The following is a 12,443-nucleotide window of genomic DNA, read 5'->3' on the forward strand; positions in this document are numbered from 1 at the left end:
TTGGGATAGTACCTAAAGTTTAAAGCAGAAATTGGGGCACTTTTGAAATTATAATTTTTGACCAAAATCGACAGGTCCGGGGCTTAGGGAATTTCTTATATGCCACAAAACGGTTGAAGCTCCTGCTCAAAAATGATGCTCCGAAATCAACTTCTGTCACCTTACTGATACATTTTGGGATAGTACCTAAAGTTTAAAGCAGAAATTGGGGCACTTTTGAAATTTTCATTTTTGACCAAAATCGACAGGTCCGGAGCCTAGGGAATTTCTCATATGCCACAAAACGGTTGAAGCTCCTGTTCAAAAATGATGCTCCGAAATCAACTTCTGTCACCTTAGTGATACATTTTGGGATAGTACCTAAGTTTTAAAGCATAAATTGCGGCACTTTTGAAATTTTCATTTTTGACCAAAATCGACAGGTCCGGGGCTTAGGGAATTTCTCATATGCCACAAAACGGTTGAAGTTCCTGCTCAAAAATGATGCTCCGAAATCAACTTCTGTCACCTTAGTGATACATTTTGGGATAGTACCAAAAGTATAAAGCAAAAATTGGGGCACTTTTGAAATTTTCATTTTTGACCAAAATCAACAGGTCCGGGGCTTAGGGAATTTCTCATATGCCACAAAACGGTTGAAGCTCCTTTTCAAAAATGATGCTCCGAAATCAACTTCTGTCACCTTAGTAATACATTTTGGGATAGTACCTAAGTTTTAAAGCAGAAATTGCGGCACTTTTGAAATTTAAATTTTTGACCAAAATCGACTGGTCCGGGGCTTAGGGAATTTTTCATATGCCACAAAACGGTTGAAGCTCCTGCTCAAAAATGATGCTCCGAAATCAACTTCTGTCACCTTAGTGATACATTTTGGGATAGTACCTAAAGTTTAAAGCAGAAATTGGGGCACTTTTGAAATTTTCATTTTTGACCAAAATCGACAGGTCCGGGGCTTAGGGAATTTCTCATATGCCACAAAACGGTTGAAGCTCCTGCTCAAAAATGATGCTCCGAAATCAACTTCTGTCACCTTAGTGATACATTTTGGGATAGTACCTAAAGTTTAAAGCAGAAATTGGGGCACTTTTGAAATTTTCATTTTTGACCAAAATCGACAGGTCCGGGGCTTAGGGAATTTCTCATATGCCACAAAACGGTTGAAGCTCCTGCTCAAAAATGATGCTCCGAAATCAACTTCTGTCACCTTAGTGATACATTTTGGGATAGTACCTAAGTTTTAAAGCAGAAATTGCGGCACTTTTGAAATTTAAATTTTTGACCAAAATCGACTGGTCCGGGGCTTAGGGAATTTCTCATATGCCACAAAACGGTTGAAGCTCCAGCTCAAAAATGATACTCCGAAATCAACTTCTGTCACCTTAGTGATACATTTTGGGATAGTACCTAAAGTTTAAAGCAGAAATTGGGGCACTTTTGAAATTATAATTTTTGACCAAAATCGACAGGGACGGGGCTTAGGGAATTTCTCATATGCCACAAAACGGTTGAAGCTCCTGCTCAAAAATGATGCTCTGAAATCAACTTCTGTCACCTTACTGATACATTTTGGGATAGTACCTAAAGGTTAAAGCAGAAATTGGGGCACTTTTGAAATTTTCATTTTTGACCAAAATCGACAGGTCCGGGGCTTAGGGAATTTCTCATATGCCACAAAACGGTTGAAGCTCCTGTTCAAAAATGATGCTCCGAAATCAACTTCTGTCACCTTAGTGATACATTTTGGGATAGTACCTAAGTTTTAAAGCAGAAATTGCTGCACTTTTGAAATTTTCATTTTTGACCAAAATTGACAGGTCCGGGGCTTAGGGAATTTCTCATATGCCACAAAACGGTTGAAGTTCCTGCTCAAAAATGATGCTCCGAAATCAACTTCTGTCACCTTAGTGATACATTTTGGGATAGTACCTAAAGTATAAAGCAGAAATTGGGGTACTTTTGAAATTTTTATTTTTGACCAAAATCGACAGGTCCGGGGCTTATGGAATTTCTCATATGTCACAAAACGGTTGAAGCTCCTGCTCAAAAATGATGCTCCGAAATCAACTTCAGTCACCTTAGTGATACATTTTGGGATAGTACCTAAAATTTAAAGCAGAAATTGGGGCACTTTTGAAATTTTCATTTTTGACCAAAATCAACAGGTCCGGGGCTTAGGGAATTTCTCATATGCCACAAAACGGTTGAAGCTCCTGCTCAAAAATGATGCTCCGAAATCAACTTCTGTCACCTTAGTGATACATTTTGGGATAGTACCTAAAGTTTAAAGCAGAAATTGGGGCACTTTTGAAATTTTCATTTTTGACCAAAATCGACAGGTCCGGGGCTTAGGGAATTTCTCATATGCCACAAAACGGTTGAAGCTCCTGCTCAAAAATGATGCTCCGAAATCAACTTCTGTCACCTTAGTGATACATTTTGGGATAGTACCTAAAGTTTAAAGCAGAAATTGGGGCACTTTTGAAATTTTCATTTTTGACCAAAATCGACAGGTGCGGGGCTTAGGGAATTTCTCATATGCCACAAAACGGTTGAAGCTCCTGTTCAAAAATGATGCTCCGAAATCAACTTCTGTCACCTTAGTGATACATTTTGGGATAGTACCTAAGTTTTAAAGCAGAAATTGCGGCACTTTTGAAATTTAAATTTTTGACCAACATCGACAGTTCCGGGGTTTAGGGAATTTCTCATATGCTACAAAACGGTTGAAGCTCCTGTTCAAAAATGATGCTCCGAAATCAACTTCTGTCACCTTAGTGATACATTTTGGGATAGTACCTAAAGTTTAAAGCAGAAATTGCGGCACTTTTGAAATTTTCATTTTTGACCAAAATCGACAGGTTCGGGGCTTAGGGAATTTCTCATATGCCACAAAACGGTTGAAGCTCCTGCTCAAAAATGATGCTCCGAAATCAACTTCTGTCACCTTAGTGATACATTTTGGGATAGTACCTAAGTTTTAAAGCAGAAATTGCGGCACTTTTGAAATTTAAATTTTTGACCAAAATCGACTGGTCCGGGGCTTAGGGAATTTCTCATATGCCACAAAACGGTTGAAGCTCCTGCTCAAAAATGATGCTCCGAAATCAACTTCTGTCACCTTAGTGATACATTTTGGGATAGTACCTAAGTTTTAAAGCAGAAATTGCGGCACTTTTGAAATTTTCATTTTTGACCAACATCGACAGTTCCGGGGTTTAGGGAATTTCTCATATGCCACAAAACGGCTGAAGCTCCTGCTCAAAAATGATGCTCCGAAATCAACTTCTGTCACCTTAGTGATACATTTTGGGATAGTACCTAAGTTTTAAAGCAGAAATTGCGGCACTTTTGAAATTTAAATTTTTGACCAAAATCGACTGGTCCGGGGCTTAGGGAATTTCTCATATGCCACAAAACGGTTGAAGCTCCTGCTCAAAAATGATACTCCGAAATCAACTTCTGTCACCTTAGTGATACATTTTGGGATAGTACCTAAAGTTTAAAGCAGAAATTGGGGCATTTTTGAAATTATCATTTTTGACCAAAATCGACAGGGACGGGGCTTAGGGAATTTCTCATATGCCACAAAACGGTTGAAGCTCCTGCTCAAAAATGATGCTCCGAAATCAACTTCTGTCACCTTACTGATACATTTTGGGATAGTACCTAAAGTTTAAAGCAGAAATTGGGGCACTTTTGAAATTTTCATTTTTGACCAAAATCGACAGGTCCGGGGCTTAGGGAATTTCTCATATGCCACAAAACGTTTGAAGCTCCTGTTAAAAAATGATGCTCCGAAATCAACTTCTGTCACCTTAGTGATACATTTCTCTATCGTCCTAAGTGGATGCTGGGGTTCCTGAAAGGACCATGGGGGAATAGCGGCTCCGCAGGAGACAGGGCACAAAAAAGTAAAGCTTTACTAGGTCAGGTGGTGTGCACTGGCTCCTCCCCCTATGACCCTCCTCCAGACTCCAGTTAGATTTTGTGCCCGAACGAGAAGGGTGCAATCTAGGTGGCTCTCCTAAAGAGCTGCTTAGAGAAAGTTTAGTTTAGGTTTTTTTCTTTACAGTGAGTCCTGCTGGCAACAGGATCACTGCAACGTGGGACTTAGGGGGAAAGTAGTAAACTCACCTGCATGCAGAGTGGATTTGCTGCTTGGCTACTGGACACCATTAGCTCCAGAGGGATCGAACACAGGCCCAGCCGTGGAGTCCGGTCCCGGAGCCGCGCCGCCGACCCCCTTGCAGATGCTGAAGCGTGAAGAGGTCCGGAAACCGGCGGCTGAAGACTCCTCAGTCTTCATAAGGTAGCGCACAGCACTGCAGCTGTGCGCCATTTTCCTCTCAGCACACTTCACTGGGCAGTCACTGAGGGTGCAGAGCGCTGGGGGGGGGGCGCTCTGAGAGGCAAATATAAACCTTATACAAGGCTAAAAATACCTCACATATAGCCCATAGGGGCTATATGGAGATATTTAACCCCTGCCTGACTGGAAAAATAGCGGGAGAAGAACCCGCCGAAAAAGGGGCGGGGCCTATCTCCTCAGCACACGGCGCCATTTTCTGTCACAGCTCCGCTGGTCAGAACGGCTCCCAGGTCTCTCCCCTGCACTGCACTACAGAAACAGGGTAAAACAGAGAGGGGGGGCACATTAATGGCTATATATATATATATATTAAAGCAGCTATAAGGGAGCACTTAATATAAGGATATCCCTTGTATATATAGCGCTTTGTGGTGTGTGCTGGCAGACTCTCCCTCTGTCTCCCCAAAAGGGCTAGTGGGTCCTGTCTTCATTAGAGCATTCCCTGTGCGTTTGCGGTGTGTGTCGGTACGTGGTGTCGACATGTATGAGGACGATATTGGTGTGGAGGCGGAGCAATTGCCAAATATGCAGATGTCACCCCCCAGGGGGTCGACACCAGAATGGATGCCTTTATTTGTGGAATTACGTGATGGTTTATCTTCCCTTAAACAGTCAGTTGAGGACATGAGGCGGCCGGACAATCAATTAATGCCTGTCCAGGCGCCTCAAACACCGTCAGGGGCTGTAAAACGCCCTTTGCCTCAGTCGGTCGACACAGACCCAGACACGGGCACTGATTCCAGTGACGACGGTAGAAATTCAAACGTATTTTCCAGTAGGGCCACACGTTATATGATTTTGGCAATGAAGGAGACGTTACATTTAGCTGATACTACAGATACCGTAAAACAGGGTATTATGTATGGTGTGAAAATACTACAAACAGTTTTTCCTGAATCAGAAGAATTAAATGACGTGTGTGATGAAGCGTGGGTTGCTCCTGATAAAAAGTTGATAATTTCAAAAAAGTTATTGGCATTATACCCTTTCCCGCCAGAGGTTAGGGCGCGCTGGGAAACACCCCCTAAGGTGGACAAGGCGCTCACACGCTTATCCAAACAAGTGGCGTTACCCTCTCCTGAGACGGCCGCACTTAAGGATCCATCAGATAGAAAGATGGAAGTTATTCAAAAGAATATATACACACATGCAGGTGTTATACTACGACCAGCTATAGCAACTGCCTGGATGTGCAGTGCTGGAGTAGTTTGGTCAGAATCCCTGATTGAAAATATTGATACCCTAGATAGGGACAATGTTTTACTGTCGTTAGAACAAATAAAGGATGCATTTATCTATATGCGTGATGCACAGAGGGATATTTGCACACTGGCATCTCGGGTGAGTGCTATGTCCATTTCAGCCAGAAGAGCCTTATGGACACGACAGTGGACAGGCGATGCGGATTCAAAACGTCACATGGAGGTTTTGCCGTATAAAGGGGAGGAGTTATTTGGAGTTGGTCTATCAGACTTGGTGGCCACGGCTACTGCCGGGAAATCCACTTTTTTACCTCAAGTCACTCCCCAACAGAGAAAGGCACCGACCTTTCAACCGCAGCCTTTTCGCTCCTACAAAAATAAGAGAGCAAAGGGCTTGTCGTACCTGCCACGAGGCAGAGGAAGAGGGAAGAGACACCAACAGGCAGCTCCTTCCCAGGAACAGAAGCCCTCCCCGGCTCCTGCAAAAACCTCAGCATGACGCTGGGGCCTCTCAAGCGGACTCGGGGACAGTGGGGGGCCGTCTCAAAAATTACAGCGCGCAGTGGGCTCACTCGCAGGTAGACCCCTGGATCCTGCAGATAATATCTCAGGGGTACAGGTTGGAATTAGAGACGGATCCTCCTCATCGTTTCCTGAAGTCTGCCTTACCAACCGTCTCTTCCGAAAGGGAGAGGGTGTTGGAAGCCATTCACAAGCTGTACGCTCAGCAGGTGATAGTCAAAGTACCCCTATTACAACAAGGAAAGGGGTATTATTCCACTCTATTTGTGGTACCGAAGCCGGATGGCTCGGTAAGGCCTATTCTAAATCTGAAGTCCTTGAACCTCTACATAAAAAAGTTCAAGTTCAAGATGGAGTCACTCAGAGCAGTGATAGCGAACCTGGAAGAAGGGGACTTTATGGTATCCTTGGACATCAAGGATGCGTATCTACACGTTCCGATTTACCCCGCACACCAGGGGTACCTCAGGTTCATTGTTCAAAACTGTCACTATCAGTTTCAGACGCTGCCGTTCGGATTGTCCACGGCGCCTCGGGTCTTTACCAAGGTAATGGCCGAGATGATGATTCTTCTTCGAAGAAAAGGCGTATTAGTTATCCCATACTTGGACGATCTCCTAATAAGGGCAAGGTCCAGAGAACAGCTGGAGACAGCTTTAGCACTATCTCAAGAGGTGCTAAGACAACACGGGTGGATTCTGAATATTCCAAAATCCCATTTAATCCCGACAACTCGTCTGCTGTTCCTAGGAATGATTCTGGACACGGTTCAGAAAAAGGTTTTCCTTCCAGAGGAAAAAGCCAAGGAGTTATCCGATCTGGTCAGGAACCTCCTAAAACCAGGAAAAGTGTCAGTACATCAATGCACAAGAGTCCTGGGAAAAATGGTGGCTTCTTACGAAGCAATTCCATTCGGCAGATTCCATGCAAGAATATTCCAAAGGGATCTGTTGGACAAATGGTCAGGGTCGCATCTGCAGATGCACCTGCAAATAACCCTGTCACCAAAGACAAGGGTGTCACTTCTGTGGTGGTTGCAGAAGGCTCACCTATTAGAAGGCCGCAGATTCGGCATTCAGGATTGGATCCTGGTGACCACGGACGCCAGCCTGAGAGGCTGGGGAGCAGTCACACAAGGAAGAAACTTCCAGGGAGTATGGACGAGTCTGGAAAAGTCTCTTCACATAAACATTCTGGAACTAAGAGCAATCTACAATGCTCTAAGCCAGGCGGAACTTCTCCTGCAAGGAAAGCCGGTGTTGATTCAGTCGGACAACATCACGGCGGTCGCCCATGTAAACAGGCAGGGCGGCACAAGAAGCAGGAGTGCAATGGCAGAAGCTGCCAAGATTCTTCGCTGGGCGGAGAATCACGTGATAGCACTGTCAGCAGTGTTCATCCCGGGCGTGGACAACTGGGAAGCAGACTTCCTCAGCAGACACGATCTTCATCCGGGAGAGTGGGGTCTACATCCAGAAGTCTTCAACATGTTAATAGACCGTTGGGAAAGACCAATTGTAGACATGATGGCGTCTCGCCTCAACAAGAAACTGGACAAATATTGCGCCAGGTCAAGAGATCCACAGGCAATAGCTGTGGACGCACTGGTAACTCCTTGGGTGTACCAGTCAGTGTATGTGTTTCCTCCTCTGCCGCTCATACCAAAGGTATTGAAGATCATACGGCAAAGAAGAGTAAGAACAATACTAGTGGTTCCGGATTGGCCGAGAAGGACTTGGTATCCGGAACTTCAAGAGATGCTCACGGACGAACCGTGGCCTCTACCTCTGAGAAGGGACCTGCTACAGCAGGGTCCCTGTCTTTTTCAAGACTTACCGCGGCTGCGTTTGACGGCATGGCGGTTGAACGCCAGATCCTAAAAGGGAAAGGCATTCCAGAAGAAGTCATTCCTACCTTGATTAAGGCAGGGAAGGAAGTCACCGTGAAACATTATCACCGCATTTGGCGAAAATATGTAGCGTGGTGCGAGGATCGGAGGGTTCCGACGGAGGAATTCCAACTGGGTCGTTTCCTACATTTCCTGCAATCAGGATTATCTATGGGTCTCAAATTGGGATCCATTAAGGTTCAAATTTCGGCCCTGTCAATATTCTTCCAAAAAGAATTGGCCTCTGTCCCTGAGGTCCAGACTTTTGTCAAGGGAGTACTGCATATACAGCCTCCTGTGGTGCCTCCGGTGGCACCGTGGGATCTAAATGTAGTTTTAGATTTCCTCAAATCCCATTGGTTTGAACCATTGAAAAAGGTGGATTTGAAATATCTCACATTGAAAGTGACTATGTTACTAGCCCTGGCCTCTGCCAGGAGAGTATCTGAATTGGCGGCTTTATCTTATAAAAGTCCTTATCTAATCTTCCATTCGGATAGGGCAGAACTGCGGACTCGTCCGCATTTTCTCCCTAAAGTGGTATCAGCATTTCATCTGAACCAACCTATTGTGGTGCCTGCGGCCACTAGCGACTTGGAGGACTCCAAGTTGTTGGACGTTGTCAGAGCCTTAAAAATATACATTGCAAGGACGGCTGGAGTCAGAAAATCTGACTCGCTGTTTATATTGTATGCACCCAACAAGTTGGGCGCACCTGCTTCTAAGCAGTCGATTGCTCGTTGGATTTGTAACACAATTCAACTTGCACATTCTGTGGCAGGCCTGCCACAGCCTAAAACTGTAAAAGCCCACTCCACAAGGAAGGTGGGCTCATCTTGGGCGGCTGCCCGAGGGGTCTCGGCATTACAACTCTGCCGAGCAGCTACGTGGTCGGGGGAGAACACGTTTGTAAAATTTTACAAATTTGATACCCTGGCAAAGGAGGACCTGGAGTTCTCTCATTCGGTGCTGCAGAGTCATCCGCACTCTCCCGCCCGTTTGGGAGCTTTGGTATAATCCCCATGGTCCTTTCAGGAACCCCAGCATCCACTTAGGACGATAGAGAAAATAAGAATTTACTTACCGATAATTCTATTTCTCGGAGTCCGTAGTGGATGCTGGGCGCCCATCCCAAGTGCGGATTATCTGCAATACTTGTACATAGTTATTGTTAACTAATTCGGGTTATTGTTAAGGAGCCATCTTTAAGAGGCCCTTTCTGTTGTCATACTGTTAACTGGGTTTAGATCACAAGTTGTACGGTGTGATTGGTGTGGCTGGTATGAGTCTTACCCGGGATTCAAAATGCCTCCCTTATTGTGTATGCTCGTCCGGGCACAGTACCTAACTGGAGTCTGGAGGAGGGTCATAGGGGGAGGAGCCAGTGCACACCACCTGACCTAGTAAAGCTTTACTTTTTTGTGCCCTGTCTCCTGCGGAGCCGCTATTCCCCCATGGTCCTTTCAGGAACCCCAGCATCCACTACGGACTCCGAGAAATAGAATTATCGGTAAGTAAATTCTTATTTTTGGGATAGTACCTAAGTTTTAAAGCAGAAATTGCGGCACTTTTGAAATTTTCATTTTTGACCAAAATTGAGAGGTCCGGGGCTTAGGGAATTTCTCATATGCCACAAAACGGTTGAAGCTCCTACTCAAAAATGATGCTCCGAAATCAACTTCTGTCACCTTAGTGATACATTTTGGGATAGTACCTAAAGTTTAAAGCAGAAATTGGGGCACTTTTGAAATTTTCATTTTTGACCAAAATCAACAGGTCCGGGGCTTAGGGAATTTCTCATATGCCACAAAACGGTTGAAGCTCCTGCTCAAAAATGATGCTCCGAAATCAACTTCTGTCACCTTAGTGATACATTTTGGGATAGTACCTAAAGTTTAAAGCAGAAATTGGGGCACTTTTGAAATTTTCATTTTTGACCAAAATCGACAGGTCCGGGGCTTAGGGAATTTCTCATATGCCACAAAACGGTTGAAGCTCCTGCTCAAAAATGATGCTCCGAAATCAACTTCTGTCACCTTAGTGATACATTTTGGGATAGTACCTAAAGTTTAAAGCAGAAATTGGGGCACTTTTGAAATTTTAATTTTTGACCAAAATCGACAGGTCCGGGGCTTAGGGAATTTCTCATATGCCACAAAACGGTTGAAGCTCCTGTTCAAAAATTATGCTCCGAAATCAACTTCTGTCACCTTAGTGATACATTTTGGGATAGTACCTAAAGTTTAAAGCAGAAATTGGGGCACTTTTGAAATTTTCATTTATGACCAAAATCGACAGGTACGGGGCTTAGGGAATTTCTCATATGCCACAAAACGGTTGAAGCTCCTGTTCAAAAATGATGCTCCAAAATCAACTTCTGTCACCTTAGTGATACATTTTGGGATAGTACCTAAAGTTTAAAGCAGAAATTGGGGCACTTTTGAAATTTTCATTTATGACCAAATTCGACAGGTACGGGGCTTAGGGAATTTCTCATATGCCACAAAACGGTTGAAGCTCCTGTTCAAAAATGATGCTCCGAAATCAACTTCTGTCACCTTAGTGATACATTTTGGTATAGTACCTAAGTTTTAAAGCAGAAATTGCGGCACTTTTGAAATTTTAATTTTTGACCAAAATCGACAGGTCCGGGGCTTAGGGAATTTCTCATATGCCACAAAACGGTTGAAGCTCCTGCTCAAAAATGATGCTCCGAAATCAACTTCTGTCACCTTAGTGATACATTTTGGGATAGTACCTAAAGTTTAAAGCAGAAATTGGGGCACTTTTGAAATTTTCATTTTTGACCAAAATCGACAGGTCCGGGGCCTAGGGAATTTCTCATATGCCACAAAACGGTTGAAGCTCCTGTTCAAAAATGATGCTCCGAAATCAACTTCTGTCACCTTAGTAATACATTTTGGGATAGTACCTAAGCTTTAAAGCAGAAATTGCGGCACTTTTGAAATTAAAATTTTTGACCAAAATCGACTGGTCCGGGGCTTAGGGAATTTCTCATATGCCACAAAACGGTTGAAGCTCCTGCTCAAAAATGATACTCCGAAATCAACTTCTGTCACCTTAGTGATACATTTTGGGATAGTACCTAAAGTTTAAAGCAGAAATTGGGGCACTTTTGAAATTTTCATTTTTGACCAAAATCGACAGGTCCGGGGCTTAGGGAATTTCTCATATGCCTCAAAACTGTTGAAGCTCCTGTTCAAAAATGATGCTCCGAAATCAACTTCTGTCACCTAAGTGATACATTTTGGGATAGTATCTAAAGTTTAAAGCAGAAATTGGGGCACTTTAGAAATTTTCATTTTTGACCAAAATCGACAGGTCCGGGGCTTAGGGAATTTCCCATATTCCACAAAACAGTTAAAGCTCCTGTTCAAAAATGATGCTCCAAAATCAACTTCTGTCACCTTAGTGATACATTTTGGGATAGTACCTAAAGTTTAAAGCAGAAATTGGGGCACTTTTGAAATTTTCATTTTTGACCAAAATCGACAGGCCCGGGGCTTAGGGAATTTCTCATATGCCACAAAACGGTTGAATCTCCTGCTCAAAAATGATGCTCCGAAATCAACTTCTGTCACCTTAGTGATACATTTTGGGATAGTACCTAAAGTTTAAAGCAGAAATTGGGGCACTTTTGAAATTTTCATTTTTGACCAAAATCGACAGGTCCGGGGCTTAGGGAATTTCTCATATGCCACAAAACGGTTGAAGCTCCTGCTCAAAAATGATGCTCCGAAATCAACTTCTGTCACCTTAGTGATACATTTTGGGATAGTACCTAAAGTTTAAAGCAGAAATTGGGGCACTTTTGAAATTTTCATTTTTGACCAAAATCGACAGGTCCGGGGCTTAGGGAATTTCTCATATTCCACAAAACAGTTAAAGCTCCTGTTCAAAAATGATGCTCCGAAATCAACTTCTGTCACCTTAGTGATACATTTTGGTATAGTACCTAAGTTTTAAAGCAGAAATTGCGGCACTTTTGAAATTTTAATTTTTGACCAAAATCGACAGGTCCGGGGCTTAGGGAATTTCTCATATGCCACAAAACGGTTGAAGCTCCTGCTCAAAAATGATGCTCCGAAATCAACTTCTGTCACCTTAGTGATACATTTTGGGATAGTACCTAAAGTTTAAAGCAGAAATTGGGGCACTTTTGAAATTTTCATTTTTGACCAAAATCGACAGGTCCGGGGCTTAGGGAATTTCTCATATGCCACAAAACGGTTGAAGCTCCTGTTCAAAAATGATGCTCCGAAATCAACTTCTGTCACCTTAGTAATACATTTTGGGATAGTACCTAAGCTTTAAAGCAGAAATTGCGGCACGTTTGAAATTTAAATTTTTGACCAAAATCGACTGGTCCGGGGCTTAGGGAATTTCTCATATGCCACAAAACGGTTGAAGCTCCTGCTCAAAAATGATACTCCGAAATCAA

The sequence above is a fragment of the Pseudophryne corroboree genome, unplaced genomic scaffold, assembly GCF_028390025.1.
Source record: "Pseudophryne corroboree isolate aPseCor3 unplaced genomic scaffold, aPseCor3.hap2 scaffold_348, whole genome shotgun sequence".
Lineage (NCBI taxonomy): Eukaryota > Metazoa > Chordata > Amphibia > Anura > Myobatrachidae > Pseudophryne > Pseudophryne corroboree.